The sequence below is a fragment of the Mustela lutreola genome, chromosome 17 (genome assembly GCF_030435805.1).
Source record: "Mustela lutreola isolate mMusLut2 chromosome 17, mMusLut2.pri, whole genome shotgun sequence".
In the NCBI taxonomy this organism is placed as follows: Eukaryota; Metazoa; Chordata; class Mammalia; order Carnivora; family Mustelidae; genus Mustela; species Mustela lutreola.
The window spans coordinates 2,407,584-2,430,583 of NC_081306.1; the positions used below are offsets into that span (position 1 = coordinate 2,407,584).

Sequence of the window (23,000 nt, forward strand, 5' to 3'; positions counted from 1 at the left end):
CAGTCCCATTCTGCATTAGTGAACAGGCAGCCACTCCCAGTCTTGTGAGTGAGCTCCCCAGAGCCATGCAGCCGACCTGAGGCTGGCCACAGGTGCACAGCTGAGCCCAGTAAGCTCAGCCAAGTCCAGTTAAGTTGGCCCGCTGGACCCGAGCTAAACAAGCCTCTCTTGTTAAACACTCCTGGGGTTTTGCCATTCGGCCTCGGGTCATCACCCCACAACTCTGACTTCTAACCCCGTAGATTCCCTTTAGTGTTTGTGTTTTACATGAATGGAATCGTCCACTGCCCTTACTGTGTTAATGGCATCCCACAATACATGACTGGAGAATAAGAATCAGAAAGGACAGACACGCCCCCCCAAAAAACCCACAATGCAAATTCCCCCCAAATTACAAGGCCTAGCAATAACTCCTGTACACCTTCATATCAGTGCTTCCAGATTTGTATCTGTACACACAGGGAGATAAATACGAACTTTATTAATTTTACTTAGAGCATCCTCTGCCTACTAAAACTTCAATTTTAGTATTTATATATATTTTTAAATATTTTTATTTATTTGACAGACAGAAATCACAAGTAGGCAGAGAGGCAGGCAGAGAGAGAAGGAAGCAGGCTCCCTGCTGAGCAGAGAGCTCGATGTGGGGCTCGATCCCAGGACCCTGAGATCATGACCTGAGCCAAAGGCAGAGGCTTAACTCACTGAGCCTCCCAGGCGCTCCTAGTATTTAATATATTATTAAGTACCATTCCATACCACTGTAGATCCAAAGCGTCAAATTCGTAGTATCCCCCATGGGTTGCCATTGGATTTTTAGCCTTTGTTTATTGTTATTGCTTTGTTGTTCTACACACTGTGGTAACTGTGCTCATCCTTGGAGAACCATCACCCCATATTCCCCTGATCCTTGCCTTAAGCTTATTTTTTTCCTTTTTTAAAAAAAAGATTTATTTATGTATTTCAGCAGGGGGAGGGGCAGAGGGAGAGAGGCAGGTTCCCCGCGGAGCAGAGAGCCCCACACCAGGCTCGATCTCACGACCTGCTTGTGACCGGAGTGGAAATCAAGAGTTGGACACGCAACCAACTGAACCACCCAGGTGTCCCTTTATCTTTTTCTTTCTTTCTTATCCTTTTTTAAAAAAAAGTATGTTGTTTATCTTTTCTCATATTACAAAAGCCACATCTGATCACTGCAGAAAATTTGGAGAAGAGGGACAGAGGCAACAAGCAAAACAAGAATGCCTGTAACGCCATCACCTGGGAAACCACCACTGGCGACCTTTTTGCCTGTTTCTCATCTTTTCTGTGAGTGTCCGGTTCAACAGAATGGGCTGGTACAACCTCTCCTGCTTCAGAGTGTGTGTATTTCTAGGCCGTAAAATACTACTCAACACCCCTCTTGGCAAAGGCTATGGAGTGGGCTTCCTGAAGTTTAAACACCTGCTCTGTCACTCCTTGTGAGCCTGAGCAAACGGCCCTGTGCCTCAGTTTCCTACCCTGTAAAGAGGAGCTAATAACAGCTCCCATCTGACTGGGGTCTCGTGACCACTACATGAGCGGACAGGGTCAGAGTCCCAGTCGTCACTGGTCACTTTTGTTAAGAAAAACCCTCAGACGTGAACGCCCATGGGGGACAGGGAGTGAGTACTTTTCCCCCCCGCAACGCTCCAAGCACATAATGCCAAAAGCCCTCTAAAAAGCAAGGTACTGAGGTATGTTCCCAACAATGCTGAGAGCACCTGCCTTCCCCACCCCTGCGTGGGTCTCTATCGTGGCTTCCAGGTTCCTTCTGCTGCTTGGTGGCTGCATGCTGTTAAGGCAGTTACCCTATCTCTCACAGCGTCAGCTTCCTTATCTGCAAAGTGGAAACGATACCAAGCTCAATCTCAAGGTCGTACCCAAAAAGGAAGTGAGGTGTGTACCTCAAGCCGTCTGCACCCAGGGTCTGGAGCACAGGAAGGCCTTCATGCCCCTGTTGGAAGCTCTCCACTTGCAGGACCTCCCCGGCCGGCACGGCCTCCCTCCCTGCCTGGCCCAGCACCTGTGCACCGCGCTCCTGCCACCCGCACATCTTCACTCCCGGCCGCCCTTGGAACGCACCGAACCCGTTCCCACCTCCAGACCTTTCCTCTTGGTCTCTCTACTTCCCTGGCATTTATTCATTTTATTCATTCGTTTGTCCATAATGGATAAATTACCCCATAATACTGCGGTGCATCTTTCAGAAGAAAGGACTTTCATTCTCCTACATAGCCAGGAGGCAACCATCAAAACCAGGCACTTAACACTGAGGCCTTACTGCCATCCGATCCCAGACCCTTCCTATTTCCAGCTTGTCAACTGCCTCCGTAATGCTCTTTGTAAGTCAAGGACCCGGGCTATGATCGTGTGTTACCCCTGATCATCGCGCCATCCCAGCGCCCAGGTCTTGGCTTCGAGGACCGTTCCACACCGAATGGAGCAAGGGCTCCTGGAAGAAGCGGCTGACCACAGGAGCAGGGAAAGTGCACGATAAGCCTGGAATCCTTGCTTCAGAAAGTAAGGACGCACCCCAAGAATGGTGGGGACTCATCAAAAAAGACACAGGACCCAGCTAACAGTATTCGGGGCTCAAGCAGGCACGACTGAAGCATTGCAATAAACATGTAGTAATTGATTTTAACTCTTGGAGTCAAACAGGGCACAAGAGTCTGTTCTGTTTTAGATCAACATGTCGGGGGAAGGGGGCAGATCTATGTCTCCATGGCAACCTTTAAGTATCTCCCCACAAAATTTGTATGGCTTATTAATTTAATGAGTCAGAATACTTACTAACTTTCCAACGTCCCATATATTATACACAATACTTCATATAGAGATACAATTGTATCTAACTTTAGATACAGAAGCCTGGCAGGCACCACCTTCACCAATCGCCAGGAATGGGAACAAATCAAGGTCGGGAGCTTTCTGAAACTAACCCCGCCACCCCCAAGAACACAGCCTTGTTTCTCGGCTGTTCCTGCCCCAAGTGCACAAATTGCAAGGAAGCATCAAACTTCACCGAGACCCGGTGTCCTCTACAAGGTTCCAGGAACTCTTCCTCTGATGGGTTCACACATGCCCACAGCATCCTGTGGCAGAAAAGGTGAAATACAAAATCCAGGTAGTTTTTCCTCTGATAAGTTCACACATGCCCACAGCATCCTTCGGCAGAAATGGCAAAGGTGTCACCTGAGCTCTGATTTTGAATCAAGAGAAACAGAGAGGGCAAGAAAACATGGACAAAGTCACACAGCAGAAGAGCTACTATGATAAAGTCAAGCCACCCTGGCAGGGGAGACTAAAACATGACATCTGTAGCAGTCAGGGTGGCTATCTTTGATCTGTTCCAGAGGGCACATCCAAATACAGGCACATGTATGCCCACAACCACGTGCGCACGCACATGCTCACGCGCATGCACCACACACACGCACATGCCAGCTGGCTTCATGGACAAGCGGGGGCTGCATTCAGGGGAAGTCACAGCCTGCAATGAGCAGTAACAGTCACAGCCTGCCATGAGCAGCCTCCCTGAATATCACAGGGATGGAGGACAGAGATGCGATAAATAAGAGATGTAAAAACAGTAATTACCAAGTGCGTGGGTCAAGCATACGGCAGGAGAAAATAATTTCAAGTTTACACTCTCAATCATGGGATTCCTGACCCACTGGAGTTGGCAGGCAGCTCCAGGCTTCACTGCCAACCCAAACAGTGATGCCCTGCACATATTCTCTCTCTGACAGGCTGCAGTTCCCTCTCCTCCACAGAAGCTCATCTCCAGGTCACAGCTGAGCAGAACTGATGAGTGGAAACTGTTTCCTTAGGTCCAGCCAAAGATTCGTGTCAACAAAATCCCACCTGTCAAGTACTTACATTGTGCTTGGCACTTAGCTAAGTGCGTTAGGAGCATTACCTTATTGAATCTGCCCAAGAACCCTGCAAGATGGCCTGTTAACCCCACTTTCCATCTGGGAGAACTGAGGTCAGAGAGGTCAAGTAACTTGCCCATCAGGGTCCACAGCTGGCAAGAGGGGAGAGCTAGTGTCAGAATCCAGGTCTGTTGTCTTCTGAGTCCAAAGTGCATTCCAGTACATCGGTGTCTTCACCTTCTTCTAGAACTACAGAATGAACCCAACTAGATGAATGAAACAGGCCAGGAAGAGCCGGTCCTGCTGCTTGTCAATTTCAAACATCAGCAGCCCCAGCAACAGGACCAGCAACAGCAGGAAAGACCTAGGGCTTAAGTCTACAAACTCCCCACAAGCAGCTTAAAAAAAACAAACAGACATAAAAGCTAGTGGAAGTCATATTAACAGAGATAGGAGCACCAGGACAAGGGAGGTGACTGCCCAATCACACCAGTGCATCCCTTTGGGAGAAACACTGCTGACCTGAATGAAACCTGGCCAGAGAATGATAAGTGACATACAGGGCCGGAAAACCCCAGAAGGCCTAGAAAGGCTTAGCCCACAGGCTCTGCCCCCTACGTCCTACACGCTCATCATTCGCTGAACAAACATGATATTTACAGCATGCCAAGTTTCACCCATTAAATTTTGCATTTCATTTTAGGAGTTCATAGATCTCCCCACAGCCGAAGTAAGGACTTCAGGTCAAAGACCCCTCATCTAGGCAATGAGCAGTTTTTAAGGGTTTGAACAGCGACAAGATTTTCCAAAAACCCAGTCTGGGGCTGCGAGAAGGATCAGGTGGGGCAAGGGGGGGAAGTTAGGAGTTACTGCAGACGTGACTCACTTTGTTTTCAACCCCACGCCGGGGGTGGGCAGAGTCATTTTAAAATCAGGCCATGAGGGGCACCTGGGTGGCTCAGTGGGTTGGGGCCTCTGCCTTCCGCTTGGGTCATGATCTCAGGGTCCTGGGATCGAGCCCCACATCGGGTTCTCGCTTAGCAGGGAGCCTGCTTCCTCCTCTCTCTCTCTCTGCCTGCCTCTCTGCCTGCTTGTGGTCTCTGTCTGTCCAATAAATAAATAAAATCTTTAAAAAAATCAAATCAAATCAAATCAGGCCATGAACTCCCTGCTCGTTCCCTTCACTGACCTCTGGGTCCTGAAGGGCGGCTCCACCCAGGGGCCCGCCCAGAGATGCCCACAGTTCACGGCCCCGCCACCAGGAGCATCTCCGACTTGAAATAAAACCCAAGCCCCAGAGCGCAAAGGGCGCATCCAAAGGGCGCACCCTGTGGGATTCCATTTACGTTAACATTCTGGAAAGGACAAAATTACAGAGACGGAGAACAGAGTCCCGGCTGGCGGGCAGCGAGGGAGGTCCGCGAGGCTATAAAAGGCAACACAAGGGATGCGGGCATCGCTGCGGCTGGGCTGGAGATGCAGACCCGGCACGTGACCAGACTGCCCGGCACTAACCGCGCACATGCGCACATGCGCACTAACACGCACATGCACACTAGCGCGCGCACGCGCAGATGCGTCCGAGGAAACCGGTGCCTCCTGAGCGAGACCAGGGGGTGTCCATATGCTGCTCGTGGTGCTGGACTGCCGCTTCCGAAGCCGGTGCTCTTGGGGGAGCCTGACTCGATGCTTTCTTAACGACTGCAGGTGAGTCACAAATAATCTTAAAAAGTGTAAGAAAATGCAAAACCCAAACCAAGCAAAACCACCAAAAACCCCTGAGCCCCGTGATCGTCTGGCCCCTGCTACACGTTCCACCCTTTCCCCTGCACCGCCTCCCGCTCCCCCACAAGTCTTCTGAGCACCTGGACATGCTCCGAGCCTTTACACCCAGAAACCCCACCTACTGAGAGGTCCCCCCGTTACCTCTTATCACAGCACCCTGTTGATTCCTGTCATCTACTTATCACCACCTCTAACCGTATCACGGAGGTTACACGTGTGAATGTTTGTTTTATTTCAGGATGTAGATAGCAAAGATGGAAAGATCCTACTGTAAAAATGTTTTCAACTTCCCCAGGTCAAAATACACCATTTAAAAAAAAAAAAAAAAGGAAGCAAAGACCTGGATAAGATAGCAATCTACACTGCAGAGGGTTAAGGGCCTTCATATATAAAGAAATTTAGAAATCAATAAGACAAAGGTCCCTTTACGAAAAAGAGGTAAAGAGCGTGCCTGGGTGGCTCAGTGGGTTAAGCCTCTGTCTTCGGCTCAGGTCATGATCTCAGGGTCTTGGGATAGAGCCCCACATCAGGTTCTCTGCTGGGGGCGGGGGGGGGGGGGGAGCTTGCTTCCCCTTCTCTCTCTGCCAGCCTCTCTGCCTACTTGTGATCTCTCTCTCTCCGTGCCAAATAAATAAATAAAATCTTTAAAAAAAGAAAAAGATAAAGGACCTAAGCAATTCACCCAAAACATATTTCATCTTGGCAAAATAGGAAACACTCTCATTCTGCTTATTAGCTCATGACGTTGGGAGAATCAAAGATCACCTGTAGCATTTAAATTTCTCTGTATACGACAATGGAATACTATGCAGCCATCAAAAGAAATGAAATCTTGCCATTTGCAACAACATGGATGGAACTAGAGCGTATCATGCTTAGCGAAATAAGTCAAGCAGAGAAAGACAACTATCATATGATCTCCCTGATATGAGGAAGTGGTGATGCAACATGGAGGCTTAAGTGGGTAGAAGAATAAATGAAACAAGATGGGATTGGGAGGGAGACAAACCATAAGTGACTCTTAATCTCACAAAACAAACTGAGGGTTGCCGGGGGGAGGGGGTTGGGGAGAAGGGGGTGGGATTATGGACATTGGGGAGGGTATGTGATTTGGTGAGTGCTGTGAAGTGTGTAAACCTGGTGATTCACAGACCTGGGGATAAAAATATATGTATATAAAAAATATATGTTTATAAAAAATAAAAAAAAAAAAAAATAAAATAAATTTCTCTGTATACGTACTGTTTGTCTCCTGACCACGAGAATACAAGCCCCAAACCCCAAGAGGGCAGAGCTTTATGGCCGTTGTTTTGTCCCCAGGACCCGAAGAGTGCCTGACACGTATGTAATGTGTGCTCAGTAAACATCTATTAAATATTATTGCTTGAAAGTCAAGAGTAACAGATTCTAGAATCTATTTTTAAACACTGAGTACCAGGTTTTTGCTTATGGTAATGGCCATGCACACAGCTCTATGAGGTGGGGGCCTTTAACCTCCCCCCTCTTTTAAAGATGAAGAGACTGAGGCACAGAGAAGTTACAAGCTGCCTGAACCCAGGCAGCCTCGCTCCAGGACCCATGTGCCTGACTGTTGATTTTGCTGCCTTTCGAAATGCAGCTCCTGCCACCCTGGGATGTGGTGCTGTTGGCCGCAATTGAGGGTCAGAGAAGGCAAGTGACAAAGCCAAGGTCAGGGAGGGAGGAAGCAGCCCTTGGTGAGAATCTGAGCCTGCCACACGTGGGAAAACCCTCCTGCTGGCAGTGAGGTACTCTTAACTTACTCTTTATTTGGGAGGACGTGAGTGGCAAGTCTTGAAATGTCAGAAGCCAGCAGCAGTCGGGAAGTGACCCGGCGGCTCTTCCTGAGCCCGATGGGGTGCAGGGCCTCCTGCTCTCCACTCCTCGTCCCTCTCTTGACCGCAAACCGGCTTGAAGGGGGGCTGGATGGGCAGAGAGGATGTAGCCAGTCCCATGACAAGCGCATATGAAGAGGAAGCCAGTGACAGTGGGGGCTCCGGGTGGCCTCGCTGGGCAGCCACTGACCCCCGGAGCTCCAGACTGTAGTCGGCCAGGAGCTTCCTCTGTCCTCTGGGACAGCTGGGCTGCCTTGGCAGGGGGCCAGAGACACACTCCTCCCCGGAGCAGCAGCCTTCCCAGAACTGCTGCCCGGCTGGGGTTCCCAGAACAGGCAGCTGCGTCAGTGGCCCCACCCAGCTGGTGATGCAGGCCCAGCCAGAGTCCCAAAATGGCCTGGCCTCTGCCTCCTTGGCTCACAGCCCAGCGGGTGGACGGGACAGGTGGCGGTAGACCGGTCCTACTCCCACCGCAGGCGAGAACCCAACAGGGTCCAGCAGGCTCCCTGTGGACCTACTGCGCACTCCAGCTCCTCGCCCACTCACACGTACCCACGGGTGTTCCTGCTGTATTTTCTGAGTGCCTAGTATGTGCCAGCAACCACCGGAGCGGAAAGCCATTCATTCATTCTCTCATTCACCCATTTGTTTCTTCCTCCTTCCCTTTGACAAATACTTGGAAAGAGAAGTTACTGGAGGTTTCTGAGCAGAGATATGACCCTATGAGACTTTTCAACCCATCCCTCTGGTTGTGTGGGGTCAAGGGCAGAAGCAAGCACTGGTGAGGAGCCTACTGCACTGGTCCAGGCAGCAGGTGCCGGGAAGGATTAGCAGGAACAGGCCGACTTCGAGATCGGCTGAAGGCAGAGCCAACGGGATTCGCCGACAGAATGGACTTGGGGAAGAGAATGGATCGTTTGTTCCTGAGCCACCAGAAGGCTGGGGCTGCCCTGGATCAGGGTGCCATGGAGTGGGGGGGGGCAGGGGCGTGTGAGAAAGACGCCTGCCGGTGGGCAGCAGAGCGGGGGGTGTGGGAAGCAGCATCAGGAAAGGTAAGGGCTGTTCGGGGAAGATCCACACGGGTCCTTGAGGGTCAGATGTCCCTAGAGGAATGACTGAGAACTCCCCAGGGAGGGCAGGGGTGGGTTCGTGGAGAGGGAACAGAATAGCCCACTGTGGGCTCTGAGGACAGGCAACATCTCATCCAGAGCTCCCAACCCCCCTCAATAAACGACCGTGCGTCTTCTATTCTATTTTTATTTCTACACTTACCTAGTGCCCCCTTAGTGCCAGGCGCTGTTCGAGATGCTTTAAGTCCTCCCTGTGAGGAGAGGACTGCGATGTTTGATCCTGACGGGTCTTCGGAGAGGGAAAGGTCAGGGGGAGGGATGCATGAGGATGAGGGCACAGCCAGGGAGGAGGGGGAGCAGAGCCCAGCTCCCTCCCCACAAGACAGGCCCTTGGCTACAGCACCAGAGAGAAAGGAGAGGTCACAGGGCCAGAGGACAATACTTTCAAGCAGGCATAGCATGTGATTCAGACTCCGTCCATCCCCAGGGCAGGCTGTTAAGCAGGAGAGAAGCTGTGCATCCGCCCGAAAAGTCCACTCCAGCTTGTGTGTGGAGAAGAGCTGGGGGTTCGAGCCCCATGTGGCTGGGTTAGGAGGGCAGGGGCTGCTGGAGGAGACGGGCAGACTCAGCCCTGCGTGGGAGGTAGAGGTTAACTTGCTCATGGGCGGTGGTGATGGGGGGAGGGGACTGGGAGGCGGAAGTGGCCTGAGGCTGGGCAGTAGGTGGCAATGGGTGGCGCCAGAAAGATCACATGCCCGGCCACACTGTGGACGTGGCGAGTCCAAGCAGGTGGTGGGCCCCTGGAGGGCATCCAGGAGGCAGTATGTTCTACTGGCCTGGAGCTCAGAAGGAAGGCTCAGGCTGGAGACAGGCCTGAGAGTCATCAGCTGTGTCTGAAGCCCAAGGGGTTGTGCAGAGAGAGACAGAGCCTTGTCTGAGAAGGCCAGGAGCGGGCTGGAGACCACGGGACAAGGCTGGAGGGGACACTGTCTTGGGGACACTTGGGTTGGCTATACCTAGAGTCCAAGCTGCCGATGGGAAGCCTGCAGAGGTGGGGAGGCCCCACGGAGAAACCTGGAAGCCATGCCCATCCTCAGAACGTCCCCACAGGCCCCAAGGAGGAGGCGGAGCCCGAGGGACGTGCGAATCCAGACACGCGGTCTGGAGTAGCAGCTAACCGCCCCCTCGTCACTGGCAAGCCCATTTCTCTGCTCAGCACTCAGTCCTCGTGGCCTATCACATACACATGTGTCCTGTGCATGTCCAAAGCCCCCCCCCCCCCCCGGGACACCAGTGCCCACAAGGCCAGAGGCTGTGTCCACCCTGTTCGTGGCTGGGGCCCTAGAACCTAGGACATGCTCAGCACACCTGGCGAGGGCGAGGGGGCAAGGGTATTTGCTGAATGCAGCCGTCGCTGATGAAGATGTGGACACAGACCCCCAAGCAGGAATTACCATTCTCCACCTCTCACAGCCGGATCAACACTGACCTATTCTGGCTCAGAATCTCCCTTGAGTCCTTTATGCAGGCCCTGAACTTGGCCACCGGGGAAACTGACCTCGGAGAGCTGGTAATTGGAGCATTACCATGATTATGGCCCCCGCCCCCGGGACACTGATTAGATTTTGTCTGTCTTAGTGACGGTCCTGGCTCCCAGCGGGCCCGCTTCCCGAGGTCTGTCGAAGTCCCCGTGAACGCCCCTCCGTGTCCCCAGTTCCTCCAGCCATTAGAGACCATACCCTGGGCCCTTCTGCCTGTAACTTCCACCCCCACCTCCCAGAATGCCCGGCCTTAGTCTCGGTCACAGCAGACTCTGCTCTGCACTTGAACTTCACCGACGGGCTTAACCCTGACATCAACCCGAAGACTGCGGCAGGTGCAGTTTTATCCCCACCGCAGACGCAGGAAGCATTTGGGCTAGAAGTGGCTTCTGGCCCTGTGTGCCCAGCCCTCACCCCTGAACTTGTCTCAACAACAACCAGGACTTTGCCCCCTGGGCGAACCCAGAGCCGGGCCAATCAGGTCCACACAGGGAAGAGCTGTCTGTTCACTTTCTGTCTGCAGACGGGCACTCAGGGGAGGAGTCTCTCCCCGGAGCTCTTCCCACTGTCCCCCCCCCACCCCGCCCCCCGCTATTATTCCTGGCACAGTCAGGGACACACGGACAGGTGGAGCCACTCCGGCAGGGACCCCGGTGCCTGGGAGACACAGAAGCCTAACTCTGGGCCTGAGTGGCCAGGCCTTGCCCTGATTGTCTGACAGGCCTTGGCAAGCTGGGGTTCCTCTTAGGGCCTCTGACTCCTCATCTATGAAGTGAGGGCAGAACCACTTGCCGCAAGGACACAAGGAGACGGGGCGGAAGAGGCCCTGTGACAGCGGGGACGGAGCAGGGACCAAAAGCTCATCTCCAAGCACCACCTACAGGCTCTGAGACCCTGAGTCCCCGACAGTGGCCACATCAGGTCTCACGGGGCATACGGAAGAGGAAGCTGGGCGCCAAAGGGCAGATCGACTCCACTGACAAGAAGTTCCAAAGGAGACAAACTGATCTTGGGGTCATAAGTCAGGAACTGTCCCTGGTTTGGGGGGCAGGAGGGAAGCTTCTGGGGCTGGCCAAGCTCTGGTTCTAGGCGGCGTTGTGCACATTTCTGCATACCGAGGGAAAAGGCACGAAGCTGTGCACCTGTCTGCACAGAGGCAGGGGAAGGGAAAGAGGAGAGAGACCACGCACCCTGGGCTCGGGGCGGCCAGCACCCCCCCCCCACCCCCAGACCCAGCAGTCCTCTCCAGATAGCAATTCCAGCCCCCCGCGGTCTTTTCTGGGGCCACCGGCTCTCCACTCACCTGCCTCTGCTCTCGCGGCTCACAGCCATACCCCCCACCCAGAGTCGACCCAAGGATCCACGGGCGCTCAGACCCATGACGGACAGACCCATATGACATGACACATGCCAGCGCGGTGGGCCCAGGGCCAGTCCTGCAGGGCAACTGTCACTCCCACAAAGCTGCTTTTTGTCACCTCCGCGAAGGCCTGGGCATTGCTAGGTCTCTTGACATCTCGAAACGAAGCTTGAAATCCAGATTTCCATGCCCCTTTTCCTAAGTTTTTAAAATCTGGAAAGCAGTTCCTGTTTCAAAACCCACACCGCAAATCTGTAGTCCCGCTTTGGCTTCCAACCACCAGCTGACGTCCTCCAGGGTCGGGGGCGAGGGTGTCCCAGGACACCGCCACCAAGACGCACAAGCAGCCACAGGGGGAGACCCCACAGCCTCCCTGGGCACCAGCCCCTACAAAGGCAAAGGGCTGCCCTTTCAAAGGTCCCCTGCCCTCTGTCCCTGTTAGTTCTTGTTCATTACGGGATGCGGTTGTCAGGGTGATGAGAACGGAGTGGAGCTGGAGAACCACACCCCCCTCCCCAAATCGCCTGTTCTTTGTGGCCGAGCAGCATCACGGGGGCAAGAGAGGAGAGTCAACATTCTGCAAGCCCCACGCCTTCCTCCTTTGTAGGGGGGGAGGCCCGCCTGCCAATGCTGCGCTCTCCCAGCCAGCCCGGCTCCACCGGTCCCCAAATGTGCCACAGACTCCCCCATCGATGTGCACCTCCTGTGCCACCCCCAGGGACCCGACTGCTCAAACCCTGCTCTTCCCTCAGCCCTTCCCTGGCTGTCCCTCTGTCCCAGCATCCCTGCCAGTCTCAGCAGTACTGAGCTGTGTCTTCTTTCTCTCCTTTTCGGGACTGGAAGCTGCTCCAGGCCAGAGACCGTGTCTTACTCATCGTCTGTGGGAACAGAGGAGGCAGCCAGCCAGGGGCAGCCGCAGTGAAATTGATCTTCACCCTTGGGGAGGGGTCCCTGCCCTCCAGGTCCTCCCCCACCCTCCCTGCCTGGAACGTCAGCCCATGTTCACACCCAGTGACTAACCTACGCACAGGGATGTTGGCAGCACTTTTCATATCCACGACTGTCGCTATTTTCACAGGAACTGGAGAGAGAGGCAAAGTGAGTCATAGCCCCATTTTATGGATGAGGAAAGTAAGACCCAAACAGGCCAAAGGACTTGCCGCAGATTCCAGAGCAAGTGGGTTGCCAAGTGGAGACTGAGATGTACGTTGTTTTTTGTTCTTAATTTATGTGGCTCCAAGACTAAGGTCAAAGAAAAGTCACGAAAATGCATATAAAGAGAACAGGTATAGGGATATTAATACCGAATAAAGTGGAATTCAAGGCAACAAAGTATAAAAGAGAGAAAGGTGGGTGTTTTATGATAAGAGCAACAATTCACCAAGAAGGTATAAAAATCCCGAAACCTCCTTCTACTCATATATTCTATTTCTATGTGCCAAACAATATGGGTTTGAAAATAAAGAAAAAACAAAAACAGACACAAAAACAGAAAATATGAATGATGTCATGATCAAGCTTGAGCTCATAGATTTCTAAAACTTTAAACCCACCAGAAAATATACATCCGTTCAAATACATGAAGAACATACAGAAAAACTGACCAGAGGAATCTTACAAGGACCTCAACGAATTCTCCATCACTGATCTCAACAAGTCATCACTGATCTCACACAAGTCATAAATACTGACCACTATGCAATAAACTTAGACTCCAACAATACAAAGGAAACTTTAAAAAAAGCCATGCACCTTAAAAAAAAAAAAAAAGTTTGAAGTGCGTAACATTTGCAACCAAAAGGGAAATTGTAAATTATTTTAGCAATGAACGACATTGTGTAAGAAAGACCTGTGGAATGAAGCCAAAGGAGTACTTGGAGGAAAAACACAGCCACTTAGCATGAAGCAGATTTACTAGAAAACAAGAAAGCCTGAAAACAAGTGTTAGCCTCAGATAAGGAGTTTCAGAATGGAAGAAATTTTGATGGACAGCAACGTAGAAGAGGAGGTTTTAGCTGGAAAGTCCAATGTGAACTCCAAGGGGGATGTAACCACTCAGAAGTATGATTTCAGGTTGTATCAAGAGAGGTATGGGCTCCAAATCCAAGGAGGTGATAGTCTCCCTCCCCCGGTGACTGGGCAGGCTTTGGTGGGAGGCAAGGGGGTTGACTTTGAGCAACTGGATCATGTCTGAAGCCAGACTGAATTCTTTACAATTCCCTGAGTCAGGAAGAATGGAAGAACCAGTACTCTAAATTTCGAATAAGAGCAAAACTGGGCTCAGGTTGGAGGGCGCTGGTTACTACTTCCAAAGGGTAGAACCAGAGCCAGAACGTGAACGCTACTGGAAAGTTAATTTGGCTAAATCTCAGGGAAGATTTTTCTCCCAGTTAGAGCTGTCCAGCTGTGAAAATGTGGCTTCTGGAAGGCGTACACTCCACCTCCAGAGGCAAGATTGTTAAGAGGCTGCGGCTCCACGGGCTTGGAGGGCTGCCTGTCCACAGATCTGGTGTCTCTCCTCTCCACAGAAGTTGTGTTTCCTCTTTTGAAAAGGCAGAACAGTCTCCTGGCATAGGAAAACCTTGGGGCCACCCCAGTTCTCCAAAATGGCTGCTGGTGACTCTGCTCCCTCACTTCTGACCAAGAAAGGTAGTTTCTTCGAGAAGCTACTCCTTGGGCTGGAAGGCTCAGAACAGCAGTTAAAGGCACAGGCTCCCGGGTCAGCAGCCTCAGGGTTGAGCCCAGACTCTGCCCCTTCGGCGTTGTGTCACCCAGATCAGCCCCCACCCTGAGCCTCAGTTTCCTCCTCGGGGCAATGGGGAGGCACCTGCTCGCCTACCCACCCATCCCCTTCTGCACACACCGCCCCCCACCCTGTGCTTTGGCGTGTCCTCGCTGTTTGGGGCCAGGAAGGCTCTCGTTGGTAAAATGAGAAGTACAAGGATTTCCTTGGAAACACCATCCTGATCCGGATCCGACCACATGATGTGTTGAAACACCGTGGTGAGGACGGAGGATGCTGGAGCTGCTGGCTTCACAGCTGTGCTCTGCCACCTGTGTGGCCCTGGCCAAGTCACTCAACGACTCTGTGCCCATTGCTTCATCTGTAAAGTCTGGATGAGAGCTGCTCCTACTCTGCCAGCTCCTTTCACAAGGTGAATGAGGTACCTGCAGGTGTCTCGTTTCTGTTTTACCTCCCCGACCCCCGACCTGTGTTACTTCCCCTCTCAGTCTTGCTCAATTCCTTCCAACCACAGCAGTTTTCTCGGGGGTCAGACATACCAAGCTTGGTTCCACCTCGGGGCCTTTGCACCTGCTGTCCCCTCTGCAGGAATCACTCTCTTATTTCCCTGGATGTCCACGTTTGTTTGTTTGTTTTTGTTTTTTACCTCGGGTCTTAGTTCAAAAGTCACCTCCCTCCCTAGAATGAATGTCAGCTCCACAAGGGCTCTTGCTTCTGTGTCACTGTTGTGTCCCCTTTCCCTAACATGTTTGCTGAGGGAGTGTAAGCCTGGTGCTAACACTCAAGGCATGTGTGTACCCGTTACTTTTTGGTGTGCGGTCCATCCCTTTATAAACCTGCTGCTCAGAAGGACAGTCCTTCCCTTTTAGGAAATGTTCCACCAAACCCAGGGGGCCAAGCTCTCTTCTCCTCACAGGGACCTACTTCCTCCCTCTCTCCCTGTGGCGGCGAGGGGGGACTCAGATGCCAGCCCAGCTGGTGATCCTCTCCAGTGAGTCGGCGCCCAGGCCTGTTTGAGCGAAGCGGGGGGCACTCTAAAGCAAACTTGACACCCCTAGGGTGAGAATGAGTCAGTCGGAGCCAAACGTGAACTCTCAGAGGCCTGGTCACTTGTTGGGAAGGGAAAGGCATGCATGTTTAGACAGATCTGTGCACCCAGAGCCAGGGACAAGCCGCAAGCCGGGAAGTGGGGTTGCTGGGATGGATAAGACCTTCCCTGGGGGTCCCTTCACCTGGCCCGGTCTTCCCCAGCCTCTGCCCCCTGCAACTTCCTCAATGTCCCTCCTCACAGAGGCTGCCCTGGCGTCCACACTCGCCCTGCTTTACTTGTGCGCCTGATGGGATATTCCCTGTTCTCCTGTGTGAAGTCCGGGCTGACCAGGCATGTCTCAGAATTCACGGTAACTCAGATTACAGAAAGGTCACCTGGTATAAAATCCCACCCGACCTCAGCACCCTGCCTCCCCACCAGGGGTCCAGCACTCCCCGGATCGCTCACATTCACTCCTCGGCAGTGAGATACACAAGCATTCGTATCAGGGAAGCATAAACAAACACATTAAAGTGCCTCCTGATTAGTTCACCTCAGGTCTCGCTTCCCATGGGGTCATGGAAAAACTTTCAGTTTCCAGAGCCTGCAGACTTCAGCATTAGAAATAAGACGTGGGGCAGGTAGAGCTGTCTATATCAGTTTGCTTGTGTTTTGCCTGTCTTCTTAACTGGAACTGAAATTCTGAGACAGCAGAGACTTTGTCCACTGCTCTATCGGGAGCTCCCGGAAATACTGATAAATATTCAAAGAAATAAATGAGCAAGCTAGGGGCTGGGTATGGAGAAGTGACTGTCCTAAGAAGAGAAACAGTAATCACTGAGCCGTGGGCAAGGTGTCTATGGAAACTATCTCATGAACACCCCTCCAATACCCATTTTAGTGACAGGCAAGCTGAGGCTTAGAGAGGTTCAGCACCTTGCTCGAGATCCCATAGATAGGAAACAGCAAGGTCTAAATTTGAACCCAGCACCCCTACGCCCACCTCCAGCCCAGTCTGCAAGCCTGTACTCTCCCCTCTGCCTTGGGCTCTGAGAAGGAGTGACTTCCTGGAAGTCACACATCAGGGACACAGCCTGTTTGGTGCAGGACACCCTGGCTACCGCAAGACCCTTCAGTCTCCGCTGGGCTTCTGGTCCACACTCCTGCAAGGGCAAGTTCATACGACATGCAGGCCAGCCACTGGCCTCTCTTCTAGCCTAGCCAAGGGAATTCAGGTCAGAAATGACCACGGGAAATGCTCAGAAAGCTGTCCCCCCCGGGCTAAAGTGAGCAAAGTGGCGCAGTGGGAAGGAACGCAGGCTGGGAAGAAAAGCAGATTCAAATCCCTCCCTGTCCCTTCCAAATATACGGCCTCGGCCAAGGCCACTGCACACATCCCTGGCAAAATGGGTAGATCAAATCCCATCCAGTGAGGTTCATTTATTCACTTAACAAACACATCGTGCTCATCCTGTGCCAGGCACTGTCTGGACACCTGACCGTTATCCGTACATTGAATCATCACTACGGTGGTAAAAAGTCATCACTACCCTTTCATAAATGGGAAGACCGAGGTCCTGAGAAATTAGTCAACTGTAAACCCAGCATCTGAACCTCGGCAATCTGGCTCCAGAGCCCTGGCTCTTAACCTCCACACCGTGCTTCTTAATGGGCAAAAAGAGTCATGAACATTTGTTGTGATGTACTATGCGAGGGAAATCACGTCAAGTATCTTAAAAAACATGTCCTCAACCTTCACGAAAGTCCAACTTGAAAAATGAGAAGCACCTAGTGTGGGGGGGCTTCTGCCCCTGCCCCGCTCCCAGGTACCATCAAAGGCAGCTGAGGGCAGTGGGTCACTTGAACCCAAGCTCCCTCCTCCATCCTGTGGGGTAGAGGGGTGGGGATTTGGGGGGGGGGGGTCCTGGACAGACTCTCTCCTCCTCTGATGGTGCATTTCGGCTTCATTTCTAAATCAGAGCAGCAGGAAACGGACTGCCTTAGGGGACCACCTCCCTACCCTAGCTTGACCTTTCTGCACCCCCGGGGATCGTGCTGTAGAAAGCACATCAATTAAGTGAGTCACTGCTCAGAATCTGGAAGTCCTCAGGTCATCCCAGACCTGCTGGTAACTGGGTACGTGGTAACCAGGGTGACTGACTCACTAGCCGGCTTCCCTCCTTGCTCCGTTCCCATGGCCTCCCTTCCAGATTGGGGTCTGGAGGTCCTGGGTGGGGCCTGGAAATCTGCACTGTCGTTGTCTGGGGCTCAGGCAAAGGTGAAGTGCACCGGGCCACGCTTCTCAGCATGGCATTCAAGGCCTTCCACGATGTGGGCACACCCTCCTTCCCATCCATGCATGGCTTCCCCCCCACTCCCCAGCACCACTGGAGCCATGCCCAGCAGGAGCCCAGTAGGTGCTAAGAAATGAGTGGATGGCTAGGACAGGTTGCCTCCCATGCCACACACCTCAGCATCCTCACCTGTAGCCACAGGGCAGATGAACGGCACTCAGGGGGACTCTGCAGGACCCTGAATGTCCCCTGACTGTGGGGGAGAGAGGTATACACCCTCAGTCTCCCCATCGGACTTTAGGATTTTAGTAAAGGCACTGATGTCCCAGCCGATGCCCACATTTCTAAAAGAGGCCACTCTTAGGGAGGAACCTCACAGAGGGCTGGGGGAGAACAGAGGAGACGCTAGGCCTTCAGGAAGATCAGTGCTGGCTGGAGAGTCATCGACAAATCCCAGCAGCAGGGACCCGGAGTTTGCCAGGTCGTCAGTCTTGCCTGATCTAAATCTAGATTTTGTGTGTGTGTGTGTGTGTGTGTGTGTGCGCGCGCTTTAAAATCCAGACGCCCAGGTTTACTGAATCTGAATCTCACTGAAGGCAGCCTGGGAATCTGCCTTTTAATAAAATCCCCTGGATAATTTGTTTATGGGATAGTTTGACAAGTATCACGGGCAGGTGGAAGACAGCAGGCTCTGGCACCCAACCACCGGGGGCCGAACTCTGCTGCACACTTTGCAGTCAGGAGTCATCTCGGGCAAACGATTCAAACCGCCCGGGGGGCCTCAGTGTCCCCATCTGAAAAACAGACTGACTCACACACCGTACCCACCAAAACGGCTGTTCTGCGATTTAACTCCGAATATTTCCAAAGATCCAGACAAAATTAGTACAAAATTAGTCCGGTATCTGATCTCTATTATAACGGGGTCCATCCAACATTCAAATAAGGAGAGAAAGGGTCGACAGGACGCGGTTTCCCCAGACGCCTCGACCTGGTCACCCAGTTCAGTCTTCGGAACTCCCCCGCCCCCACCCGATCCTCACCCACTTCCTGCGCTCGGAGTTAGGGGGTGATCTCCGCGACCAGGGGGCTGCGTGGCTCAAGTCCCGCCTGACCCCACGCTCACGACGTCCCCAAGTCCCCGAAGGGGCCGTCTCCGCTGGCGTCTCCGGGTCAGCACGAACCTGAGGGGGCGCGCCGGGGGTCCTCGGGTCCACGCGCCCGCTGCCCCCGGGCGACCCGGGTCGATCCGGGCGCCGCTCGAGACGCCGGCGGGGCGGGCTCCGGGAAGACCCCCCACCCCGATGCGGTCGGGGCGGCTCCGGGGGTCCCCGCCGCCCCGGGCCGCGCCGGCGGTCGCGCCCCTCCCCGGGCCGATCGCCCGCTTCCGCCCCGCGCGCGGGCCCCGCGTCCTACCTGCGCGCCCCGGGTCCATTCGCCGCGCCGGCGCCCGAGCTGGAAGTGGGGGACCCCCGGATCGCCCGTCCTGCCCGCGCCGCGCGGGGCTTTCCTGAGCGCGCCGGCCCGCCCGCCCCGGTTTCCTGCGCCCCGCCCCTCGCCGCCCCGCCCCGCCCCGCCCCGCCCCTCACCGCGCCGCCCCGCCCCGCCCCGCGCCGCCTCAGGCCCCCCCCCCTCGCCGCCCCGCCCCGCCCCGCCCGCCGCAGGCCACGCCCCGCGCCGCCCAGTGGTCCGCCCCCACGCCCTGCGGCCCGCGGCCTTCAGCCCCGCGCCCCGCGCCCTCTGAGGCCGGCCTCGGACCTCGCAGCGGGCAGCCCCGGCCCCCCCTGGGCGCACGGCCGCCCCCGCGGAGGAGTCCGTGGTGCTGACCCTTGACTCGCCGACCGAAGTCCCCGCTCCTGCGGGCGGCCCCCCAGCCGCGCTTCGCGGAGGGCCGGGTGCCTCCGGGGCCGGGAGCGCGCAGGGCTGGGGTGGGGATGGGCCAGCTCGCTTCCTTCACCCCTGCCCGACAGCCGGCTTCGGGCTTCTGGGAAGTGCCCGCGGGTGTTTTTCCGTGCAGTGTTTACTGAGCGCCTCCGTGTGCCAGGCGCCCCAAGAATTCAGAGAGCGGAGACGCCTTCTATCAGCCAGTACAACCCGGTCAGCTCTGCTGCGAGGCTCTGCACGACTAAGGCACGACTGCCTTACGCAGGAGCTGTGTTGCCATCGCTCATTTTACAGATGGGGAAACTGAGGCACAGAGGGGCAGCGTGCTGAGAGTCACTCGGCAGGTGTAGGATTTGAGCCTAGGCACCACAGACCACTAACCACTGGACACACCACAAGAGCCCATGGGGAACCAGACGGTGGGGAAAAACACTGAGGAATAAAGTATTTCAGGTAAGAACAGGTCCCAAGAGAAAAGTTAAAGGGAAAGGGAGGTGTAAGGCCAGAGCTGGTGGAGCTGGTGGTTGAGAGGTGTCCCTGATGAGATATCTGAACTGAACCTGAAGAGAATATGGGGGGGGAGACTAGGGACCGAAAACAGAGCGTGCAAAGGCCCTGGGGTGGGAGGCGGTGCGGTAAGAGATGGGCAGACTCAGGCTGTGTATTGCTGGGGACCCGGAGGATAACTTGACCACATCTCAGCCTCAAAGATCTCCTGGTCTTAGAGTAGAAACGAACTTCTCAGAGCCATGGACAGCCCAATGGGGTTGCTGTGGTTGGAGCGGGGGGGAGGGGGGGTGAGCCAGGGAATCAGGGAGTAAGGGTTGGCTTCCTGGAGGAGGAGACACGGTATTTCCATGCTCTTTCATTATTCTTCATGCATTCATTCTTTCTGGGCCCTGCTGCCTAACCCTGTGCTGAAGACACAGGAAGATAGGAAATAAGCATGATCCTTGCTCTCTGAGACCTTATAACTCGAGTATGTGACAATAGACAGTCAACAGGAAGTCAAGGATGGCTTCCTGGAGGAGGTGGCCTCTGATGGTCCCTCCATAGATCAGTGTGGCAGAGAGAGGGAGAAAAGGGAAAGGCATTCATTCAGGCAGATGGAGTGGGGTGAGCCTGGAGGCAAGAAAACCCACAGTTATTCAGCATCTACGTACCGATGTCTGGATGAGTCAGGCCCTGAGCTGGCGGCTGGGGGAGAGTAAGAAATAGAGACCCATCTCCCGCTCTCCCAGCCCTGGGGGTCTGACAAGTGAGAAACGCAAGCAGTTGGGTATAATGAACCCCGAGGGGGGCAGTCCAGGCAGACAAGCGGAGAGCCCTCAGCAAGGACATGTGGCTTGGCCAGACAAGCCACGAATTCCAGCAGGTCCGATGGGGATTCTGCATTTCACATGGATTCCACAAAGAGCAGCGGGGGCAGCTGTAGACATCGCCTTCGTGGACGCAGGTTCGATCCTGCCTAGAAAAGCTTGCACGCACCTTCACGCTCATCCTTACAACCACTCGCTCACATTCCCCAAACACATTCACAGTCGTGGACTCACACCTTCCCCCCACACTCACCCCTGCAGCCCTTCATACTCACCCATGCACACTCACTCACCCGTATTGACTTACACTCATCCACACTCTCCACGTGTTCGCGCTGAGTCACAGTCACACCATCGCACGCATTCACACCCACACACAGGGACTCAAATTCATACACCACTGACCTTTGAACAGCATGGGTGGGGAGGGGTCAGGGGCGCCGACCCCTGGGCAGTGGAAAATCCACATGTAACTTTGGACTCCCCAAATACCTAACTAATAGCCTCCTGTTGACAGGAAGCTTTACTGACAACAGAAACAGTTGATTAAATATTTTGCATATTGTATGTATTATATACTGTATTTTTAATTATTATTATTATTTTTAAAGATTTTATTTATTTATTTGACAGACAGAGATCACAAGTAGGCAGAGAGACAGGCAGAGAGAGAGGGGGAAGCAGGCCCCCTGCTGAGCAGAGAGCCCGATGCAGAGCTGTATCCCAGGACCCTGGGATCATGACCTGAGCTGAAGGCAGAGGCTTAACCAACTGAGCCACCCAGGTGCCCTGATTTTTTTTTTTTTTAAGATTTTTATTTACTTGACAGAGAGAGCAAGAGAGCACAAGCAGGCAGAGCAGCAGAGGGAAAGGGAGAAGCAAGCTCCCCACTGAGCAAGGAGCTCGATGTGGGGCTCAATCCCAGGACCCTGGGATCATGACCTAAGCCACAGGCAGTCACTTAACCAACTGAGCCACCCAGGCTCCCCTATATACTGTATTTTTAGAATAAAGTAAGCCAGTGGGGGTGGTGGTGGAAAGTAAGCCAGAGGTGCCTCGGTGGCTCAGTCAGGGAAGAGTCTGGCTCTTGATTTTGGCTCAGGTCATGATCTCAGGGACGGGAGATCACGCCCTGCATTGGGCTCTGCACTGGGCACGGAGTCTGCTTGAGATTCTCTCTCTCTCTCTTGCCTCTCCCCCTACCTCCTCACTTGCACATACTCTCTCTGTCTCAAAATAAATGAGAGTGAAAGGGAGCACACAAAATGCAAAATGACTTGTATCCACCCATAGAGCAATGTGGACCCTGGAAGCCACAGATCTGTTTCCTGTCCCCATTTTCAGAATGTTATACAGGTGGACGCAGCCCACGTATAGTCTCTTAAGGCTGGTTTCTTTCACTCAGCAATGTGACATTAGGATTCCTCTGTGTCTCTTTGTGGTTGAGAGCTCTTTTATTTTCTTTTTTTAATGCTGAATTCCATCCTCTGACTCTACCACCGTTTATGTGTTCATCTGTTATAGGACCCCTCGATGGCTTTCAGTCCGGGGCAATTAGGTATAAGGCTGCTGTGAGCACTTCTGTGCCAGTTTTGCATGAGGATGTTTCCACCTCCTTTGAGTAACTACTGAGGAACGCAGTTGCTGGGTCGTATGGTCAGAGAACACTTCCTTTTGTGAGAAACTTTCAAACGCTCTTCCAAAGTCTATACCCTTGCCCACCAGCAACCCGTGAGAGTTCTGCTCATAGGCGTTCTTGCCGGCACTTGGTGGTGTCAGTATTTTTTAGCTGCCTGGTAGATGTGTAATGATACATATCATCGTTATTTTAATTTGCAGTTCCCTAAAGGACATACTATGTCGAGCATCTTTTTTTTTTTTTTTAAGATTTTATTTATTTATTTGTCAGAGTGAGCACAGGCAGACAGAGTGGCAGGCAGAGGCAGATGGAGAAGCAGGCTCCTGCTGAGCAAGGAGCCCGATGTGGGACTCGATCCCAGGACGCTGGGATCATGACCTGAGCCGAAGGCAGTGGCTTAACCAACTGAGCCACCCAGGTGTCCCTGTTGAGCATCTTTTTATAGGTTTCTTTGCCCCTCTTAGGTTACTGATTTTAGAGTTTTCTTCATTTCTAATATCTGCATTCAATGCTATTGATTTTTCTCTGAGCACTTCCTTTGCCACACCTCACAAATTTTGGTAAGTTATGTTTTTATTTTGTT

General features: G+C 53.4%; 2 protein-coding genes across 7 annotated transcripts in view; one reads left to right on the plus strand and one right to left on the minus strand.

Moving 5' to 3' along the window:
• Positions 1–19,113, minus strand: part of IL4R (interleukin 4 receptor) — a 35,535-nt gene extending 16,422 nt beyond the window's left edge. For 2 of the 6 annotated variants that reach the window (XM_059154287.1, XM_059154286.1), the window contains exons 1-2: positions 18,992–19,113; positions 7,466–7,624 (exon numbers count right to left, since the gene is read on the minus strand). The gene's annotated coding sequence lies outside the window, so the exon portion shown is untranslated. Of the gene's footprint in view, positions 1–5,447; positions 5,601–7,465; positions 7,625–8,809; positions 9,281–18,991 lie in introns of those variants that run through there. The other 4 variants (XM_059154285.1, XM_059154284.1, XM_059154288.1 and 1 more) reach the window with 3 other exon arrangements.
• A 219-nt stretch (positions 19,114–19,332) lies between these two features.
• NSMCE1 (NSE1 homolog, SMC5-SMC6 complex component) overlaps positions 19,333–23,000 on the plus strand; it is a 74,183-nt gene continuing 70,515 nt past the window's right edge. Inside the window, exon 1 of the mRNA XM_059154848.1 lies at positions 19,333–19,912. The gene's annotated coding sequence lies outside the window, so the exon portion shown is untranslated. The remainder of the gene's footprint in view (positions 19,913–23,000) is intronic.